The 21,008-nt window shown below is 35.6% G+C and overlaps 1 protein-coding gene across 4 annotated transcripts in view; it reads right to left on the bottom strand.

Moving 5' to 3' along the window:
• The window catches only part of ADK (adenosine kinase), a 537,819-nt gene that overhangs the window by 277,273 nt on the left and 239,538 nt on the right, over positions 1-21,008 (bottom strand). The window lies entirely within an intron of this gene.

The following is a 21,008-nucleotide window of genomic DNA, read 5'->3' as shown; positions in this document are numbered from 1 at the left end:
AGAACTCAGAATCTAAAGTCATAAAGATTTTCGGTCAGTGCTAACTTGATATAGAAAATTAATAGTGAGTCCCAATAGAAGTATAGTAGCATTGTCATTAAAAGCCCAGGCCCTATAATGAAGACTATCTGGATTCAAATCTTGCTTCTGCTATTTACTACCTGTCTAAGTAAGAGCACATCACTTAGCATTTCTTTACCTCATTTTCCTCACCTATAAATGGAAAAATAATTATAGGTACACCTCATGACAAATAAACAACTTAAGTTTATGCATTATTGAGCACATTACCCAGTACATAGTAAAAGATATATATTAGCTGTGGTCACTATTATTTTCATACTTAATTCATATATAAATTAAGCTAAACTATGATTAAGTCTAATTGTTTTAAAAATTCAAAACTAGTGTTAAAAATTCTAATATCTCAGTTTCAGTAGTCTCGAACTTTAATTTCCTTGCTATAAAATGACAATGGATTGCTTTTAAAATATATGTTTTTCACTGATATGAACTGTCATCTTTCATAATTAGCTCAAATTCCTGATTTTTCTAATACTTATAGTATCTATTTTAACACTGCCATCTATTTTGTTTCTAACACCAATATAAACAAAAAATCCCATGTACAAAGTCAAGACAGTAAAATTTTACACATTGCCAAATATTTGAAGTATAAAACAAATGCACGTATAATATGAAACAACATACGCATAAGTACTCTTTCAGACATCACTTGTAATGCCAAGATGTGAGAAATAAGCTAAATGCCCATCCATACAAAACTGGTTAAATAAGCCGATAAATCCTCTCAATGGAACACCATACAGCAACCTAAAAAATAACCAAACAAGGAAAAGCTATGCAGAGTAATCCATCTATATGGAGTAACTGCCAGGATATTTTGTGAATATTTAAAAAAAAAAGAGCAGAGTTCAGGGGCAGCTAGGTGGCTCAGTCAGTTAAGTGCCCAACTTCAACACAGGTCATAATCTCATGGTTCATGAGTTCCAGCCCCATGCCAGGCTCTGTGCTGACAATGCAGAGCCTGTTTGGGGTTCTTTGTCATTCTCTGCCTCTACCCCTCCCCCCCACCCCCCATTCACACACATTCTCTCTCTCTTGAAAATAAACATTAAAAAAAAAAAGAGCAGAGTTCAAAAGTGTGGGTCTGTATGTGTATATGTATGTTTTAAGAGACAGTGAGAACTAAAATCATATACAGTTAAAACCTTGGATTGTGAGTAACTTGTTCTGTGAGTGTTCTGCAAGATGAACAGTACGTGATGCCAAACCTCACATGATCACAACTGAGCCAATGGTTCTTTTCCCTCTCTCTCTCTCTCTCCTTCACTGTGGGATTGTGGGTGACTATCTCCCATATTCAGATGCTCAGTTTCAGGCCATGGAGTGTGGCAGAAATCAGTGACCTTTCAGGACGATGGAAGGTGCTCGCAACTCGCACTCTTTTTGTCACTTCAAAGCACCTACAGACAGTCCTTTGCTTTTCCATACAAGACTAAGCTTAGGAATGCTTCGAATGCTTAGGAATGCTTTCCTCTGCTGCCTTATTGCTAGTTACACTAAATACAGGATATCATAAGAGTCTATTAATACTATACTGTAGTCAACATCTGTGCAAATGTATACAATGGCCCCCATGCACAAGAAGGTTGAAAAGAAAGGCAGTAAAAAGAAGGAGATGATTATGGTGGAAATTAAGAAGGAAATCATTGAGAAGTACGAACTGATGGATCTGAATCGCGAAGAACAGCAAGAGGTTATGGAGGAGATCTCATCTACAGAGGAAGAGGAGGAAAAGGTAGAGGAATCCCTTACTTCAAATGAGATTAGGGAGATGTGTAAAATGTGGGAAACTGCAAAATTTTGTAGAAAAGGACCACCTGAATAAAGCTGTAGCAGTGCAAGCAATGAATCTGTTTAACGACAATGCAATGTCACATTTTCATGAAATCCTTAAAAGGAGGCAAAAGCAAGTGTCGTTGGATAGGTTCCTTGTTAAAGTTGCACGAAAAGAAATCGTTTCCATTGAGCCAATAGACAGCAGTGATTCTGTTAGTGATAGTGAAAGTCATCCTACACAATAACCCTCCTCTCTCTTGTCTCCCTCACACCAGGCACGAAGGTTTTCAAAAGTAAGGGCAAGTTAATTTGTTTATTTTTTACGTTATGTATTTTATCATTTTGTATTATATTACAGTACTGTAATCATTTTTATATGAATATTTTGGGGTTGTGGAATGAATCATCTGAGTTTCCATTATTTCCTATGGGGAAACTTACTTTGATATACAAGTGCTTTGGATTACAAGCATATTTCCAGAATGAATTATGCTCTAAAACCAAGATTTTACTGCATATCCTTTTAGTATATACACATACTCTTTTAGAATTTACATATAATTTTAAGTTTGCTTATTTTGTGAAAAAGAAAAACAGGAAGAACAAACCATAAACTAAAGAAAATGGTTTTCTATCAGGGTGAGTGGGAATGGAATAAAGAAATAGAAACAGAAGAAAGACTCTTCTGAATGTGACACTATACATAGAGTGGCCTTTTGAAATGTTAAAATTATACATTCTTGAAAATGTAATTCATTTTGAATTTGAAATTCATTTGGAAAAAAATGATAAAGTTGAATACAATAGAATCAAAGAAACTAAAGAAAATAGCAAATTGTAACATAACCCCATAGGAAAAACGCAAATAACTTTCAACATACTATTACTTTTCAATGTACTAATATAAAGGAACAAAAACCAAAAATATTGGAGAACAGACCATTTGAAATTATTCACTCAGAGGAGCAAAAAGAAAAAAAAAGAATGAAAAAGAGTGAAGAGAGCTTACAGAACTTACAGGACACAATGAAAAAAAATATTTGAATTATGGGAATTCCAGAAGGAGAACAGGAAAAGGACAGAAAGTATACTTCAAGCAATAAATGGGTGAAAACTTCCTGACCCTAGATATAGAAATAGATATTCAGATCCATGAGGCCCAAAAAGACCCAAACAAGCTGAATCCAAATAGGGCTATCCCGAGACACATTATAATTAACTTATAATTAAGTTGTCAAAAGACAAATAAAGAATTTTAAAAGCTGCAAAAGAGACAAGTTATATACAAGAAAAAATGCATATGATTATGGGTGGATTTCTCAACAGAAACTTTGCAGGCCAGGAGAAAATGAGATGAAACCTCCAAAATATTAAAAGAAAGAAAAAAACCCTGTTAACCAAGATTTCTGTATCCAGCAAAGCTGTGCATCAGAAATGGAGGGATAAAGACTTTTCCCCCAAAGAAACAAAAGCTGAGGAAGTTCATTACCACTAGACCTAGCTTATAAGAAATGCTAAATGGAGTTCGTTGAGTGGAAAGGATGCTAATTAACATCATAATAACATAAGGAGGTAGCATAAAACTCACTGGAAATGGTAGCTATGCCATCAAAGTTAGATTCTGTAATATGGTAATTGTGGTGCATAATTTACTTACAACTTCAACTTCAGTTTAAATTTTAAAAAATGAATGTAGTAAAAATAACCATAAACACAATAATCTGTTATTACTTACAAAATATAAAGATATGTAAATTGTGATAGCAATAACCTAAAGTGTGCAGGGAGGAGAAGTGTACAATTTAGCAATTCTAATGAAGTGAAGTTGTTATCAGCTTAAAATAGGGCATTATAATTTTAACATATTTTATATAAGCCTCTTTGTAACCACAAGGGGAAAACTTGTAGCAACTACACAAAATAACATGATAAGAAAGCAAAAGTATACTGTTACCGAAAGACATCAAAACATGAAAAAAGACAGCAGGGTAAGAAATAAGGAACAACATATCTACAAAACAAACAAGGAACAATGAACAAAAATGCCAACAGTAAGTCCTTAACTATTAATAATTATAGTAGTCTCCGCTCATCTGCAGAGGGTATGTTCCCAGATCTCTGGTGGATGCCCAAAACTGCAGATAGTACTGATCCCTACATATATTATGATTTTTCCTATACATACATATCCATGATAAACTTTAATTTATAAATTAGACTCAGCAAGAGATTAACAGTAACAATGAAATAGAAAAATTATAACAATATACTGTAGCAATAGTTATGTGAATATCTCTCCCTCTCTCTCAAAATATATTATTGCATTTTACTCATTCTTCTTCTTGGGATGATGAAAGATGATAAAATGCCTACATGAGATTAAGTAAGGTGAATAACAGGCACTGTGACACATGGAATTATGTTACTGTTGATATCTTGATGATATGACAGGAGGAGGATTATTTGCTTCCAGAACATGGTTGGCCACAGGTAACAAACTGTGGACAGGGGGTGAGGGGAATACTAATGTACTTTAAACATAAACAGATTAAATTCTCCAATCTAAGGACACAGGATGTCTGAAAAAAAAAAAAAGATCCATCTAAGATGCTGACTATGGGAGACTCACTTCCCATAGTGAGTGAAGGGATGGAAAAAGACATTCAAGGAAACGGTAAAGCAGGGGTAGCTATGCTGATATCAGACAAAACAGATTTTAAACTAGCAATCGTAAAAAAAAAAAAAAAGGCAAAGAAAGTCATTATATAATAAAAAAGTAGTCAATCCATCCATAAGTTTTAACAATTGTAAGTATTTATGGACCCAACATTGCAGCACCTAAATATATGAGAAAAAAACAACAACAGCTAAATGGAGAAATGACAAGCAATACAATAATAGTTGGGGATTTTAATACCCCACTTTCAACAATCGATAGACCATCCAGAGAATCAATAAGGAAACAGCAGATTACAATAAAACCATAGATCAAATGGATCTAACAGACATACATAGAACATTATATTGAAGAAACAGCAGAATACACATGCTTTTCAAGGGTATATACAGTGTTTTCTAGGATAGTTCATATGTTAGACCACAAAACGAGTCTTAGCAAATTCAACAAGACTGAAATCATACCAAGTATCTTCTTTGGCCAAAATGGCATGAAACTAGAAATCTATAACAAGAGGAAATCTGGAAATTCACGAATATCTGGAAATTAAATGACACTCTCTTGAAAATGGAATGGATAAAAGAAGAAATTAAAGGGGGAATAAAAAAATTTTTCTTGAGCCAAATGAAAATGGAAAAACAACATACCAGAACTTAGGGGATGCAGCAAAGCAATTCTAACAGGTAAGTTTATACTAATAACTGCTTGTATTAATGAATAAGAAAGATCCTAAATAAACAATCTAATACTACACCTTATGAAACTAGAAAAAGAACAAACATCCCAAAGGTAGATGAAGGAAATAACACAGATTAGAACTAACATAAATGAAATACAGAACAGAAAATAATAGAAAAGATTAACCACACTAAAGCTGATTCTTTGAAAAGATAAGGAAAATTCACAATTCTTAGCCAGACTAACCAAAGGGGGGAGAAAAAGAGAGAACACAAATCATCAAAATTATAAACAAAAAAGAGGGCGTTACAACTGATACCACAGAAATAAAGAGAATCATAAAAGGCTACTATGCACAATTATATGCCAACTGGACAACGTAAAAGAAATGGAAAAAATTCTTATAAACATAAAACCTACCAAGACTGAATTGGAAATAAATAAAAAATCTAAATAAATCAATTCCACCAGGCACCAGGAGACTGATCAGTAACAATAACTATCTAAATAAAGAAAAGCCCAGGGCCAGATGATTTCATTGATGAATTTTACCAAAGATTTAAGTAAAAATTAACATTAATCCCCCTCAAACTCTTCCAAAACTTTGAAGAGGAGGGAACACTTCCAAATTATTCTTATGAGGCAAGCATTATCCTGATACAAAAGCCAAATAAGGAATCTACTAGGAAAAAAAAAGACCAAAACAGAACAAAACAAAAAATGGCAGGCCAATATCCCTGATAAACACAGATGCAAAAATTCTCAACCAATACTAAAAAATCAAATTCAGCACCTCGTTTAAAGAATCATTCATCATGATCAAGTGAGATGCAAGGAGGGTTCAACATACACAAGTGAATCAATGTGATACATCACAGTAACAGAATGAAAGAAACAAATCATGATCATCTTTATAGACACAGAAAAAGCATTTGACAAAATTCAACATCTGTGCATGAGAAAAGCACTTAAAGAATTAAACATAAAAAAACATATCTCAACAATATAAAGGCCATATATAACAAGCCCAAAGCTAACAATATACTCAACAGTGAAAGATTGAAAGCTTTTCTCTATGATCAGGAACAACACAAGAGTGCCCAGTCTTACCACTCCTTTTAACACAGTACTGAAAATCCTAGCTAGAGCAGTCAGGCAAGAAAAATAAAGGCATCATATTTGGAAAGGAAGAAGTAGAATCATCTCTATTTGTAAATGATGTGATTTTGTACATATAGAAAATAATAACCAAAGAAAAAAAAAGCTAGAACTAATCAATCAATTCAGTAAAGTTGCAAGATACAAGATAGAATATCAGTAAAATTTTTATACACTAACAACCAACAAATTTCCTGGAAAAGAATTTTAAAACTGAATTCCAGGGGTGCCTGGGTGGCTCAGTCGGTTAGGTGACCAATTTCGGCTCAGGTCAAGATCTTGCGGTCTGTGGGTTCAAGCCCCGCGTCGGGCTCTGTGCTGGCAGCTCAGAGCCTGAAGCCTGCTTCATATTCTGTCTCTCTCTCTCTCTCTCTCTCTCTCTGCCCCCCCCATGCTCTGTCTCTCTCAAAAATAAACATTAAAAAAAATAAAAAAAAACTGAATTCCATTTATAACAGTATCAAATAAACAATAAAATACTTAGGAATAAAGTTAATCCAGGAGGTTAAAGATCTCTACTCTTAAAACTACAAGACATTCATGAAAGAAATCAACATGACACAAATAAATGGAAACATATCCTATGTTCATGGATTGGGACAATTAATATTGTTAAAATGTCTATACTACCAAAGCCATCTATAGATTCAGTGTAATCCCTATCAAGATTCCAATGGCCTTTTCTACAGAAATAAACAATCCTAAAATATATACGGAACAAATGATCCAAAGATATCCTGAGAAAGAAGGTCAAAGCAGGAGGCATCACATTTTCTGATTTCATGTTATATGGACTAAAACAGCATGGTACTGGCATGAAAACAGACACAGACCAATGGAACAGAATCAAGAGCCCAGGGATAAACCCAAGCATATATGGCCAACTAATATTTGACAAGGAAGCCAGAACACTCAAGGGAAAAAAAGTGTCTTCAATACATGGTACTGGGAAAATATGATACTCACATGTAAAAGGAATGAAACTTGACCCCTATCTTACAAGATTCAAAAAATTAACTTGAAATGGATTAAACACTTAAATGTATGACCTGAAATCATGAAACTCTGAAGAAAACATAGGAAAAAACCTCCTTGACATAGGTCTTGGTAATTTTTTTTTTTTTAAATCACAACTAAAGCACAAGCAACAAAATCAAACACAAACAAGTGGGAGTGCATCAAACTAAAAATCTTGTGCATTGCAAAGAAACAATCAATAAAATGAAAAAACAACCTATGGAATAGGAAAAGAATATCTGCAAACCATATATCTGATAAGGGCTTAACATCTAAACTATATAAAGAACTCACAAAACAGCAGAAAAACAAATAATCGAATTTATTTTTTATTTATTAAAAATTTTTAAAAATATTTTGGAGAGACAGAGCGTGAGTGGGGGCAGGGCAGAAAGAGAGAGAGAGGGACACAGAATTCCAAGTAGGCTCCATGCTCTGAGCTGTCAGCACAGAGCTCAATGAGGGGCTCAAACCCACGAACTGTGAGATCATGACCTGAGCCGAAGTCAGACGCTTAACTGACTGAGCCACCCAGGTGCCCTCAAATAATCAAATTTAAAATGGGTAAAGGACATGGGCACCTGGGTGGCTCAGTGGGCTGAGCATCCAACTCTTGATTTTGGCTCAAGTCATGATCTCATGCACAGTTGCAGGATTGAGCCCCACGTCAGGCACTGTGCTTAAACATGGAGTCTGCTTGGGATTCCCTCTCTCCTTCTGTCTCTGCCCATGCCTCACTTGTGCGCTCTTTCTCTCTCTCAAAAATAAACTTAAAAAAAATAAATCTTAAAAAAAAATAAAATGGGCAAAGAACCTAAATAGACATTTTTCAGAAGAAAATATATGAATGGTCAATAGGTACATGAAATAATGCTCAACATCATTAATCATTAAAGAAATGTAAATTAAAACCAAAATGAGATATCACCTTATGCCTATTAGAATGGCCACCATCAAAAACACAAGATAAAACAATAATGGTATGGATGTGGAGAAAAGGGAACCCTTATGCACCAATGGTGGGAATGTAAATTGGTACAGTTACTACGGAAAACAGTTCAGAGTTCTTCAAAAAATTAAAAATAGGGGGCACCTGGCTGGCTTAGTTGGGAGAACATGCGACTCTTGATTTCTCATGAGTTCCAGGCCTACATTGGGTGCAGAGATTACTTTAAAAAAAAAGAAAAAAAAAAGGAAAGTAAAAAAAATATTAAAAATATAACTACCTTATGATCTAGCAATTCTATTCTGGGAACATATCCAGCAGAAATGAAAACAGTAACTCTAAAAGATATCTGCAGTGTCATGTTCATAGCAGGATTATTTACAATAGCTAATATATAGAAGCAACCATTAGTGGTTGAATTGATATATACATTACTTTCATTCATGTAGAAAGCACGGTTAAATAATCAACGATGCCTCTTTTATGCAGTAAAATACAAAAACAAAGCCAATAACAAATTTTAGTAAGATTAAATAACTTGATGTGCCATCAAAATAATAGCAAACTTCATTCATTGAAAATGAAACCATTATAATGTAATTAAGACTAATTAAATCAAAGTTTACATGTTCAAACTATAGTCTGAAAAAGGGGTAAAATCAACTAACGACCAGGCTTAAATCTGACTTATAATTCTTTCATAATCAGGACTTAGAAGAATTGAAATGTCTCCATTACCAATTAATATTACTTAAACCTGCAAGACAAAAATGAAAAATAATAAAATATTCAGCAATTTTGTTATAGTTCTATTACTGAATATTTCATCACAGGAAACTAGCGGACATTTGACTATTTATAATATTAGTATATCAGGACACTGACAAAATGTGAGAGCTTTACTCCTGATCAGTGATTTCCATTTAAACCCATCAATCCAAAGTGAGAGTTTACTAGGCTGAAGTAGACACACAGAACAAATAGAAGCCAGGTTCAGTGTTTCAAAGCACTTAATAACCTAGCTGAGTAATTAAAGATGCTATCATCAGCTGAAATAGATAAAAAAATAATTTTTAAAAGTTTTAATTTGTTAAGAGTTTTGTTAATATTTTAGTACTCTAACTTTATCTCAAATACAATGTATTACCAATACCTAACCAAACAGTTTCTTACCATTCTGACATCCAGTCAAAAACATTTAATGCATATCTACTAGAGGATAAGAAGATGAAAATTATAGTGTCCCTAATAGTCACAACCACTACATTTTCAGATTCTCCAGAAAAGACATTCAACCCTTTTTATAACCTATTATGCTGTTCCTTTTAGCTAAAACAAATTGTCCAGCTTCTCTTTGTTTACGTATGTATAGTACATCCTTAAACACCTATCTTTACCTCCCTGAAAGAGTAACAGGGTCTAGAATTACGTGTGTGTTGTGAATAGCTACAAAACAAAACCAGAAGGAAACAACTACAGAATTTTCAGACACTGGACAACAGGCAGAACAGGACTGTGATCTCTGATAGAAAAGAAACAAGGTGAGCCCTTACATCATGTAGGTTCTCTGCCAGTAGGCAATTTCTAGACTGTGGAGCAGGGAGAAAGAAACCAAACAGAGCAAGGTATTCTCAGTGAAATGAGGGTACAGAGATAAGTGTTCAAGGAGAGCCTAGAGATTAGAAACTGTGAAAAAGAGTTTCAGAGTACTGTGCTAAAGTCGTTAACTCTTGAGGCTCTGGCTGAATTCCAATCTGTGCATGTTTAAGGAATATATGAGATCACACGGAATCTACATAAACGCATTAGATTTAAAAAGTGAGTTTATCAAGGTCTCAGGCTTCAGTATCAATATACAAAATCTAATGTAATTCTACATACTATCAAGGAACAGTTGAAAATTAAAGTTAGGAAAACACTGTCACTTACAATTGCATCAAAAAATGAAACAATACTGGGACAAAATTTAAGAAAATGTGTGCAAGACCTATACATAAAACACCATAAAGTTTGCTGAGGGAGGGAAGAAAACCTATATAAATGGAGAACTTTACTATATGCATGGATTACAAAACGTAATATTCTTAAAATAGCAATTCTCCCCAAACTGATTCATAGATTTGTTGCAACTCCAACCAGTATCTCAATAGGATTTCTGAAAGATAACAAAAAGCTAATTCTATAAATCAGCAGTAAAGGAAAGGGAACAAGAATAGCCAATGGTTGGGAGGTATGTCAGTGTGAAGTAAGCCAACATTGCTAAATCCCAATTTTTTCAAATCTAAAATGTAGATAATATAATCTATGATCTTGTAAAGTATATTTCAAGAATTAGAAACAGACTAACAAAACATACAATTTAGTTCAGTAATTGATACTATTATAGTTAGATCTTTTTTTTTTTAATTTTTAACGTTTATTTTTGAGACAGAGAGAGACAGAGCATGAACGGGGGAGGGTCAGAAAGAGCGGGGCTCGAACTCACGGACCGCAAGATCATGACCTGAGCCCAAGTCGGCCGCCCAACTGACTGAGCCACCCAGGCACCCCAGTTAGAACTCTTTTATACAAAGAATGAAAGGGCTCACACTATGCTCTAAATAAGTACACTAATTGGAGATCAAGAAAGCCGTGGCCCTGGGGCACCTGGGTGGCTCAGTTGGTTGAGTGTCTGAATTTGGCTTAGGTCATGGTCTTGCAGTCTGTGGATTCAAGCCCCGGGTTGGGCTCTGTGCTGATAGCTCGGAGCCTGGAGCCTGCTTCAGATTCTTTGTCTCCCTCTCTCTCTGCACCTCCCCCACTTGCACTCTTGTCTCTGTCTCTGTCTCTCTCTCAAAAGTAAAGAAAGACATGGCCCTAATTGGTAACTTTAAATTTTTTGGGGGGCGCCTGGGTGGCTCAGTCGGTTAAGCGTCCGACTTCAGCTCAGGTCACGATCTCATGGTCCGTGAGTTCAAGCCCGGCGTCCGGCTCTGGGCTGATGGCTCAGAGCCTGGAACCTGCTTCCGATTCTGTGTCTCCCTCTCTCTCTGCCCCTCCCCTGTTCATGCTAGGTCTCTCTCTGTCTCAAAAATAAAAATAAATAAATATATTTTTAAAATGTTTATTCATTTATTTTGAGAGACAGAGACAGAGTATGAGTGGAGGAGGGGCAGAGAGCGAGGGAGACAGAATCCAAAGCAAGCTCCAGGCTCGGAACTGACAGCACAGAGCCCGATGCAGGGCTCAAACTCACGGATGGTGAGATCATGACCTGAGCCGAAGTTGCACACTTAACAGACTGAGCCACCCCGGCGCTCCCTATTTGGTAACTTTAAATAAATATGTGAATTAGTTGAGTTCAATTTTAAAAGCAATAGTAAAGGCAGAATGTCAACAGAAAAGACCCAGGAGAGAGATTAATTGTAGATGAGGGGATCAGAAAAGGCATCTAGAATCAGGTGACATAATCAATTAGTCTGTGAAGAATGGGTATATTATTCAAAAATGATTATAAACTGGAAAGAAAGTAGAGGCATAGACCACATGCCTCCTTTCCTATCTTAGGAATTTTATCATGGTGTCCCTAAGGCAAAAGAAATTGTTTATTAAGTAGTTCATTCCAAAAAACTTAGTAAGTTATTTATTTCCTAACAATTTAGCACATGTCATGCACTATAAAATTCTCAAACCATGGAATCAGACTGATTGCCACCAACCCCATTTCTTGTTTCACACTGATTCTTGTGCAGTACTTAGGTTTTTTTGTTTTGTTTTTGGTTTTTTCACCATCAAAAACCCAGTGTTATAAAGTATATGATACCACCAAAGAAATGCAGCGATCCGATGTTAAAACAGAAATATCTGAAGCTAGCAGTTCATGTTCTGATAGATGTCACTGTTTTGCTAGAAAATTTAAAATATCTTGTGGACCCAATGTGGGTTTGTTATAGCACCCAAGAGGCCTTAGCACACAGATGGGGAAACAAGAGTACAGTGTTAACAAAAACAATGAAAAAGAGAAATGAAGGACTATTAGGAGTATAATGACAGAGTGCTATGTGGGAGGGAAGACTAATGAGAAACGATGATCCAGGCCAGATCATTAAATGTCACTTTAAGAAGTTGAGGCAGCATTCTATAGGTAAAAGGGTGCACATGAGGGTTTTTAAACAAAGGAATGAGATGATAAGAGATGATGCCTCATTAAGGTAAGGAAGCAGGAGGAGAAAATTTACAACTGAATTTAAATAGATGCTGAAAAATGATGCATTAAGTTTCATATCAAGTGTCTTTAACAACATATAGACAGATTTCTAGTATTGTTAATGTCACCTTCCAGATGAATTTCCTCTTTGCCACCTAATGCAGTATTTAGGACAATATAACTGACAATGATGCTCAAGAGTCAGTCTAAGATAATGCTATACACTTTAATTCAATTCATAACAGAATAATGAAGACTGACACTCAAATAATGATACTAAAATAGTTGCAGGACAAGCCAAAGATAAGCAATTTTATATCAGAAAACCCAATGAGGAATTTCAGGAAACGAAAAGAATTTAAATGTCAAACTGGAAAGGAAATGTTAACAAGTAGATTGCAAAGGTTTATGAGGAAATCAAAATTGAAGTAGTTGGTTAGGAACACAGCATATGTCACAGAGCTTAAAGGATTGACTGTCTCAGATGACTGGCATACTACCAAGTGACACAGTGATACACAAAATTTTCATAAATATTAAAAAATTTTTTTAAAATATTTATTTATTTTTGAGAGACACAGAGACAGAATGCAAGTGGGTTAGGGGCAGAGAGACACAGAATCCGAAGCAGGCTCCAGGTTCCAAGCTGTCAGCACAGAGCCTGACGTGGGGCTTGAACTCCCGAACTGCGAGATCATGACTTGAGCTGAAGTTGGACACTTAACTGACTAAGGCACCCAGGTGCCCCAAAATTTTCATAAATATTATTAAAGAACCCATTCTCCCTCAATAACTAGTATGTTATACCCCTTCCCTGACAAAACTGTTCCATTTCCCTTGTTGGTAGGTGTCCTATTAATAAAAATTGATTCATGATAGTCCTACTATTATCCCCCACAATATTTAGTTGTTTTTCTTGTTAAATACCTGTTAACATTTCTCAGAAGAGATTTTAGGAAACTTTGGCCTACATAAGAAAAAAGCATAAACTTTAGACTCAGATACATATAAATTCATCCAGTTGTGTGACAGTAAATTACATACTCTATCAGAGATTTTATTTTTTACAGAATTATTGTGAGAATTGAATAAGATAATGTAAGCAAACTGCCTACAGTAGTGCCTGTTAAGCAGTATTGATGATGATGGTAATAACAGGGCAGGCACTGAGAATGATAAAACAAAAAAACAAAAAAACAAAAAAAACTCTTAGTCTACTTTCATTCAACTCATTCCATAAATATTTGTGATCACCTACCAGTTGTTGGACATTATTATAGTAAATAATGGATAAAGCAGCATTTCTCTATCTCTTTTATAGGCTTCTTTTCTTCTCCCTAACCCTTGGTGTTCTGCAGGCCTGGATCCAAGGATTAACTGCTCTGTCCACCGTACACTTTTTCTGAATTTGATCTAATCTATCCCACGGTTTAAAGTTCCATCTATATGCTGAGACTCCTCACCTCTATTTTTAGTTTAGACCTGTCTTCAGATTACTGACCTGAATATCCAAATGTCTATGCCACTAAATCTACACGTTTCTATTTCTATCTCCATTACCACCACCTTAGTGCAAGCCCATCATCTAATGTCAATTAGACTGTGAAAACTTCTCTAAAAATTTTTTTGTTGTTGAAATACATTCACATACCATAAAAGCTACCACTTTAAAGAGTATAGTTCAGTTGTTTCCTATATATTCACAAGTTTGTGCAACCACCACCACTATCTAACTCCAGGACATTTCATCAATCCAAAAGAAAACCTGTTTCCATTAGCAATCATGCCTCATTCTTCTCCCCACTCCAACTCTCACAACCATTTGCAAAAGCTCCTTGACTCATCTCCCTGCCTTCAGTTCTTTTGTGTGTGTGTTTATATTTATTTTATTATTTATTTTACGTTTTATTTTAATTTCAGTTAACAGTCAGTGTTAATATTAGTTTCATGGGTAAAATATAAGTGCCTTCAGTACTGCTTCCCTCCAATTCACTACATTTTGAGTTCTCTTTCAAAAATGTCCTTCAATAGTTACCCATTTCTCTTGAACAGAGTTCAAACATAAACAATTTTATGAATGAACCATCAACTGCCTCTCCAGGTTCATGTAATGGTATTCACTCTCTGGAATGCAATGTTCCAGTACCACTCCATTCATATTCTCATCCCATTCATATTTTGTTTCTTGTTCTTTCTAGCTTAGGTTACAAGTCTCACTTTCTTGGGTAAGCCCATGTTTTATGTTGTCACAGTAAAGTGTATCAATCCCATCATAAAATCAATGCCACTTAATAATAATTTCCTGTTCAACACATTTGTTTCCCTGCCTTCTTTGAAAGGCCTATAGACTACATTTCTACATCCAGAAGAGTGCCTCCACATTCTGTATACTTAAATATCTGTCACATAAACAAAGGAATGAAGGCATAATCCGTCTTCTTCTAGCTTATAGTTTAGGGTTACACAAAAATTACCCAAAAAAGTACATTATCATTGAGGAGTTTGGGGGAAGATGGTGGAATAGGACGATCCTAAGGATACCAGAGAGAAGGCCACATCGAAAAGGGCAGGAGAGGTGGAGACATGTTGGTTACCAAATCTCCTCTGTGACTAGCCATAAATGAGAGGGACATTACAAACACGGAAAGGTAAGCGAATCAAACCTCACACCAGGCACCCCTGGCACTGGGGACTTATACTGGGAAGACAACTCCTCATAACACCTGGCTTTGAAAATCAGTGGGCCTTAACTCCAGGAAAGTTAGAGGGCAATAGGAAACTGAGTCCGCACCCTTGAAGAGCCAGTATATTGAATAACTCAGCCCAAGACACAGCACAGAAGAAGCAGTCTAAAAAGCACCTTGAAGGAGATACGTTGACTAATGTTAGAATGTGTGCCTGAGAGATAGGGATCTGCAGAAGGTTTCTCCCAGGCACCATGTCTCATCTCCTCCCCTCAGCCTGATGGCTGGGTGCCCAGAGAAGCCACAGCCAACACCCTCCATCTACCTGACTAGCCTTGGTGCCCAATCCAGCATGCTCCTGTGGAGCTAGTCCTTCCAGGGTGGCTCTTGCCCCATGACACACTGCAGGACACCCCAGCAAGGATAGGCCCCACTCCAAAGTGTCTCCTGGCCTGAAGAGGGGAAAAGATAAGCCCACACAACACTGCACCCACACTTTCTGCAACTGAGCCTATTTAGCCTATGTACAGGGAGCAAGCCCTGCCCTACAGTGCAGTAATTTCTTGTACATTGGCCTTAGCAACATATTTATGGATATGGCTCCTCAGGCAAGAAAAACAAAAGGAAAAACAAACTCTTGGGACTATGCCAAAATAAAAAGTTTCTGCACAACAAAAGAAACCATCAACAAAACAAGAAGAACAACCTACTGAATGGCAGAATATATCTACACATGATATATCTGATGATGTATGTAAAATATATAAAATATATAAGGAATTTATACAACTCAACACCAAAAAAACCCAATCCAATTAAAACATGGGCAGAGGACCTGAACAGACATTTTCCCAAGGAAGACATACACAGATGGCCAACAGACACACAAAAAGATGTGCAACATCACTAAGTAGGGAAATGCAAATCAAAACCACATGATGTAACACCTCACACAAGTCAGAATGGCTGGTATTAAAAAGACAAGAAGAATTGGCAAGGATGTGGAGAAAAGGGAACGTAAGCTGGTGCAACCACTGTGAAAACCAGTGTGGCAGTTCTTCAAAATGTTGAAAATAGAAATATCATATGACCCAGTAATTCCACTACTGGGTATTACCCAAAGATTTATTCAAAAATATATATTCACTTCTAGGTTTATTGCAGCATTATTTACAATAGCCAAGATATGGAAGTAACCCAAATGCCCATCAATAGATGAATGGATATAAATACACACAATGGAGTATTAATCAGCCATAAAACAAATGAGATTATGCCATTTGCAGTAACATGAATAGACCCAGAGAGTATTATGCTAAGTGAGTAAGTCAGATAGGGTAAGACAAATACCATATGATTTCACTTATATGTAGAATCTAAAAAGCAAAACAAATGAATGGACAATGGAAAAAACAAAACTCTTTTTTTTAATTAATTAATTTATTTTGAGAGAGAGAGAGGAAGAGAGCAAGCAGGGGAGGGACCAAGAGAAAGTGGAGGAAAGAGAATCCCAAGTAGGCTCTACACTGTCAGCGCAGAGCCTGACATGGTGCTAGATCTCACGAACCATGAGATCATGACCTGAGCTGAAACCAAGAGTTAGAAGCTCAACTGGACTGAGCCACCCAGGTGCTCCAAAAAACAAAACTCTTAAATACAGAGAACTGGTGGTTGTCAGAGGTGAGGAGGGTGAAGGGATGAGTGAAATGGATAAAAGTAATTAAGAAGTACAAATTTCCAGTATAAAAATAAAGAAGTCATGGAGATGAAAAGTACAGAAAAAGGAAAAGAGGCAATAATATTGATATAACACTGTATGGTGACAGATGGTGATCACACTTCTTGTGGTGAGCACCAAGCTGTATACAGAATTGTTGAATCAGTATGATGTATACCTGAAACTAATATAATATTCTATGTCAATTATACTTCAATAAGAAAACTATATCACTATTTAATATGATAGAGAGAGTGTGCACGGGTGCTACTTAGCACATGGAAGTAGCACCTACTTTGACTTTGGGAAGTGGCCAAAGATTTCCTAAGGGAAATACAAGAAACTATGTCCAGGATGAAACTTGTAGGAATTAACGGATGTGGTAGGTCTTGGGGAAGATTAGCTAATTTTTACAAAAATAAATATGACAGAAGCAAAAAGGAGACTGTTGGCAGTAGAGAACTGAAAGTAAATTCAGTTTTCCAAAAAGATTTGGGTACCTTATAAAATGAATGAAGATGAATAAAAAAAAGATCTTAGAATCAAAATGCATATAATCTCCTCCTTAAATCTGTATTCTAAAGATACAGTATTTTCTAAACCACATAATAAATGCATACTTAATAGATTCCACAGAGATGTCATTACTAATATAACCATTAATCTAGGTTAAACGTTCAGCATAGGGCCTGACAAATTTGGCACAGAATGAATTTTTACTATTATTACAATCACTACTATTGAAATTATTATATTGACATAACACTATTGTTACGGTTGTTTCTAAGACAAATTGTTAAATATTTAGAATACTAAGGAGTTTGAATTTTACTTTTTAAAGAGATTTGCAGGGGCGCCTGGGTGGCGCAGTCGGTTGGGCGTCCGACTTCAGCCAGGTCACGATCTCCCGGTCCGGGAGTTCGAGCCCCGCGTCAGGCTCTGGGCTGATGGCTCAGAGCCTGGAGCCGGTTTTCCGATTCTGTGTCTCCCTCTCTCTCTGCCCCTCCCCCGTTCATGCTCTGTCTCTCTCTGTCCCCAAAATAAATAAACGTTGAAAAAAAAAATTAAAAAAAAATAAAATAAAATAAAGAGATTTGCAGCCTCCCTGAGGTTCATGGGCCCCTATCAGGTCAAGGCATGTGTGGGAGGAAGGGGTAATCTATGAACTTCCAGAAACTGTAAGGAAACTTTGATGTATTTTTCAGAGGAAAGGATTCACAGATTTCATAAGATTCCGAAAAGGGACGAGGCCACCCACGCTAACAGGGAGGGTACTGGGGGGAAGGTACAGGGAAAACACAACTACAGAGAGGAAGTCTTTTTCTTTTTAAGCAGAAGAGTAACACATTTATAAAATTGTACCAAATTAACCAAGAAAACCATTTAATCCAAAGGTATTAATCTAGAATAAAAAATACTGTATACATTATGATTTTTTTAAATAACATATTACCTGAAACTGTTACTCATTTAACAATCAAAAATAAGTAGCCTAGATTTATTTCCAAAGGTCTTCAAAACTAGGTGATAAAAAAATAACAGTGCCCGCAATATGATGTTATAAAAGGCTTCAGGTTTTTATTCAATCTGACTTTCACCAAAAGCCTTTAAGCAACAAGATTTCTAACAAATGGATAGTATACATTCTAACCTATGTTCTCCTAAGATTTTAAAAATCATGTGTATTTTTCCTTTGACTTCTTGCTTATACACAATAATATCTTTCTTTTATATAAGAATAAAGAGATCTCTTAAGGAATAATCAGATCTTTATAAAAAAAAACCTGGAAAATGTCTTTAGAAACAGAACTCAATATAGCACTTCCACAACATTAAGTGAAATTACTAAATACCCTTGTATAATGAAATGATGTCGTAAATGTATATGGCAATATGATGATGGGGTTTAGGACACACTACTCCAAGCTATGGCACTTTGGTTGAAGGAATTTAAAAAAATAGCAGAAGCAGGATGGTCACTCTGACTTTCCTCCCCTTCTTCCCTGAAACAAGTCATAAAACCCTCACGTGAGAGATGCTCTCCCTATACCTGCAGGAAAAGAACATCCTCATCTCCAAATACAAAGATACCAGAAGATTCTCAACAAAAAGGCCTTGCTAAATTTGTCCCAGTTTTACTACACTTGCCTCATTCTCTCTGACCTATCATATTTCTACAAAATTTCCCATTATTCATCAAGCGTAGCATAAAAACACTCAGGTCAAAGTGTTTCCTCGGTTCTTCATTTCCTAATGAAGGCTCTGTGTCACATTAAACTTATATTAAATAAATCTGTATCCTTTATTAGTTTAATTTTCAGACCCAGCCAGGGACCCTAAAAGGGTCCAGGAATACATTTTCCTCCCTTAACCCTGAAGCAACTTCAAATTAAAGGAGACTGTAAGAGTAGGTGCTGTGGAGTTTAAAGGACATTTTTTTCACCCATATATTTATTATAACTTAAAATTAATTTCTAAAATCATATTATAATTTCTTGCATATATTTCAAATATTTCCCCCAGCAACTTAGGAAAAACTGCACTGAAACTAAATAGAACCCAAAAATTAGTTTAAAAAACTATAGTTAGCCAAAGGTGAATTAGAAAAAACAATATAGTCAAGAGCTAAATTAGTGAGTACTTACTAATTTCTGCCATTAAGCTACTTCTTTACTTACGAAGTTATCTCTCAGTTAATCTTAACGAACACACATGAAGTAAATACTATTCCAATTCACAGGTGAGGAAGCAGAGATGATAGGTCAGTGGCAAAACTCAAGTCTGTATGGTTTTAGATATGAGGAAAGAAAGGAAAGAGAAGAAAATCATGGAATGGGTGTCATCAGACCTCAGACATAGAACTGGGTTGAAAAAGAGTTAACTGCATGACCTTGCAGGTCTGATTATTATTGTCCTTAATTGTAAAAGTCAGAAAATTATAGTGATCCTCTAAAAGACCCATCACATTAAGCTATGAAAAGAACTGAAGAATATATTGTATATACATCAAGAAAAAATCTAAACAGAACTTTATCATGGCCAATTAAAACTGGGACAGAGAGGTGAGGAGAGTAAGAAACCTGTAGACAGAAAGCACAGTGGTCTTTAGAAGTAAGAATGTCACTGAGATATATTTGCCCAGAAATTCTACAAAATCCACAGAGAAGCATGCCAACTAACAACCAAAGAGCAAAAAGAGAATTGAGAAAAATCCTTTTCCTTTATTTTCTAACATACACGTTGTAAAAAGCAAAATCCCTCAAGGCAGTAAACATCTGCCCATCAACACCTATCAGCAGCAACATCAAAAACATAAGGCAAAGGTCAAGTCAAAGTTTATTGACAATGATGAACTATGACAGCCTCTATTAAATTACCCCTTCCTTCAAGGTGTATGTGATCAAAGCAGCAAAGATATTTTCACTCAGTCACATAACAAGCTATTTGTTGAGATTGAAACATCTGGTCAATATCTCCTAACACTGCAATTTCATGCACAGTTAGCATTAGGGCACATTTCTTCTCCTCTTCTTACAGGGTCCATAAGGGTGGCACATATGGCTGATCATTTCATTCAAAAAGGATTCAATTCAAGGCATTACACACAATCGTCTGTGCTTTATGGTGTTTTAAGTCTACCTGCCATCGTTTTCCATCATCATTGCTCACTGCTGTTCTCTTCTACTATAAAAGCCTGCAAATATGACAGAGCACTTAAAGCTTAACAGCTTTCCTCCACTGGAGTTAGAAAGCATTTAAGGCAAAGGAATCTATAAAGTGGCAGGTCATTTTCCATTGTCAAAAAGTCTCAATACATTAAACTGTTTACCATTTTATTTATCATTTAAGCAAAGATCTAGTACAGATTAAAAAATAATTTTTAATGTCAAATCATATACTTAATCTTCTGCATGGCAGAACTATGAAAGTATGTTCTTTTGGTATAATTTTAAGTACACAATACATGACTTGAAAACAGTATCAGAAACATTTAAAAATTTTAATAGGGGTTTTCAGAATATATTTTTTAACTTGACAAAGAGCAATTCTATACTAAGAGAATAGGAATGCTACAATTTTGT

This window comes from Prionailurus bengalensis, chromosome D2 (genome assembly GCF_016509475.1).
Source record: "Prionailurus bengalensis isolate Pbe53 chromosome D2, Fcat_Pben_1.1_paternal_pri, whole genome shotgun sequence".
In the NCBI taxonomy this organism is placed as follows: Eukaryota; Metazoa; Chordata; class Mammalia; order Carnivora; family Felidae; genus Prionailurus; species Prionailurus bengalensis.
Note: the sequence above shows the minus strand (reverse complement) of the source record. Positions and strands in the feature narration are given on the sequence as shown.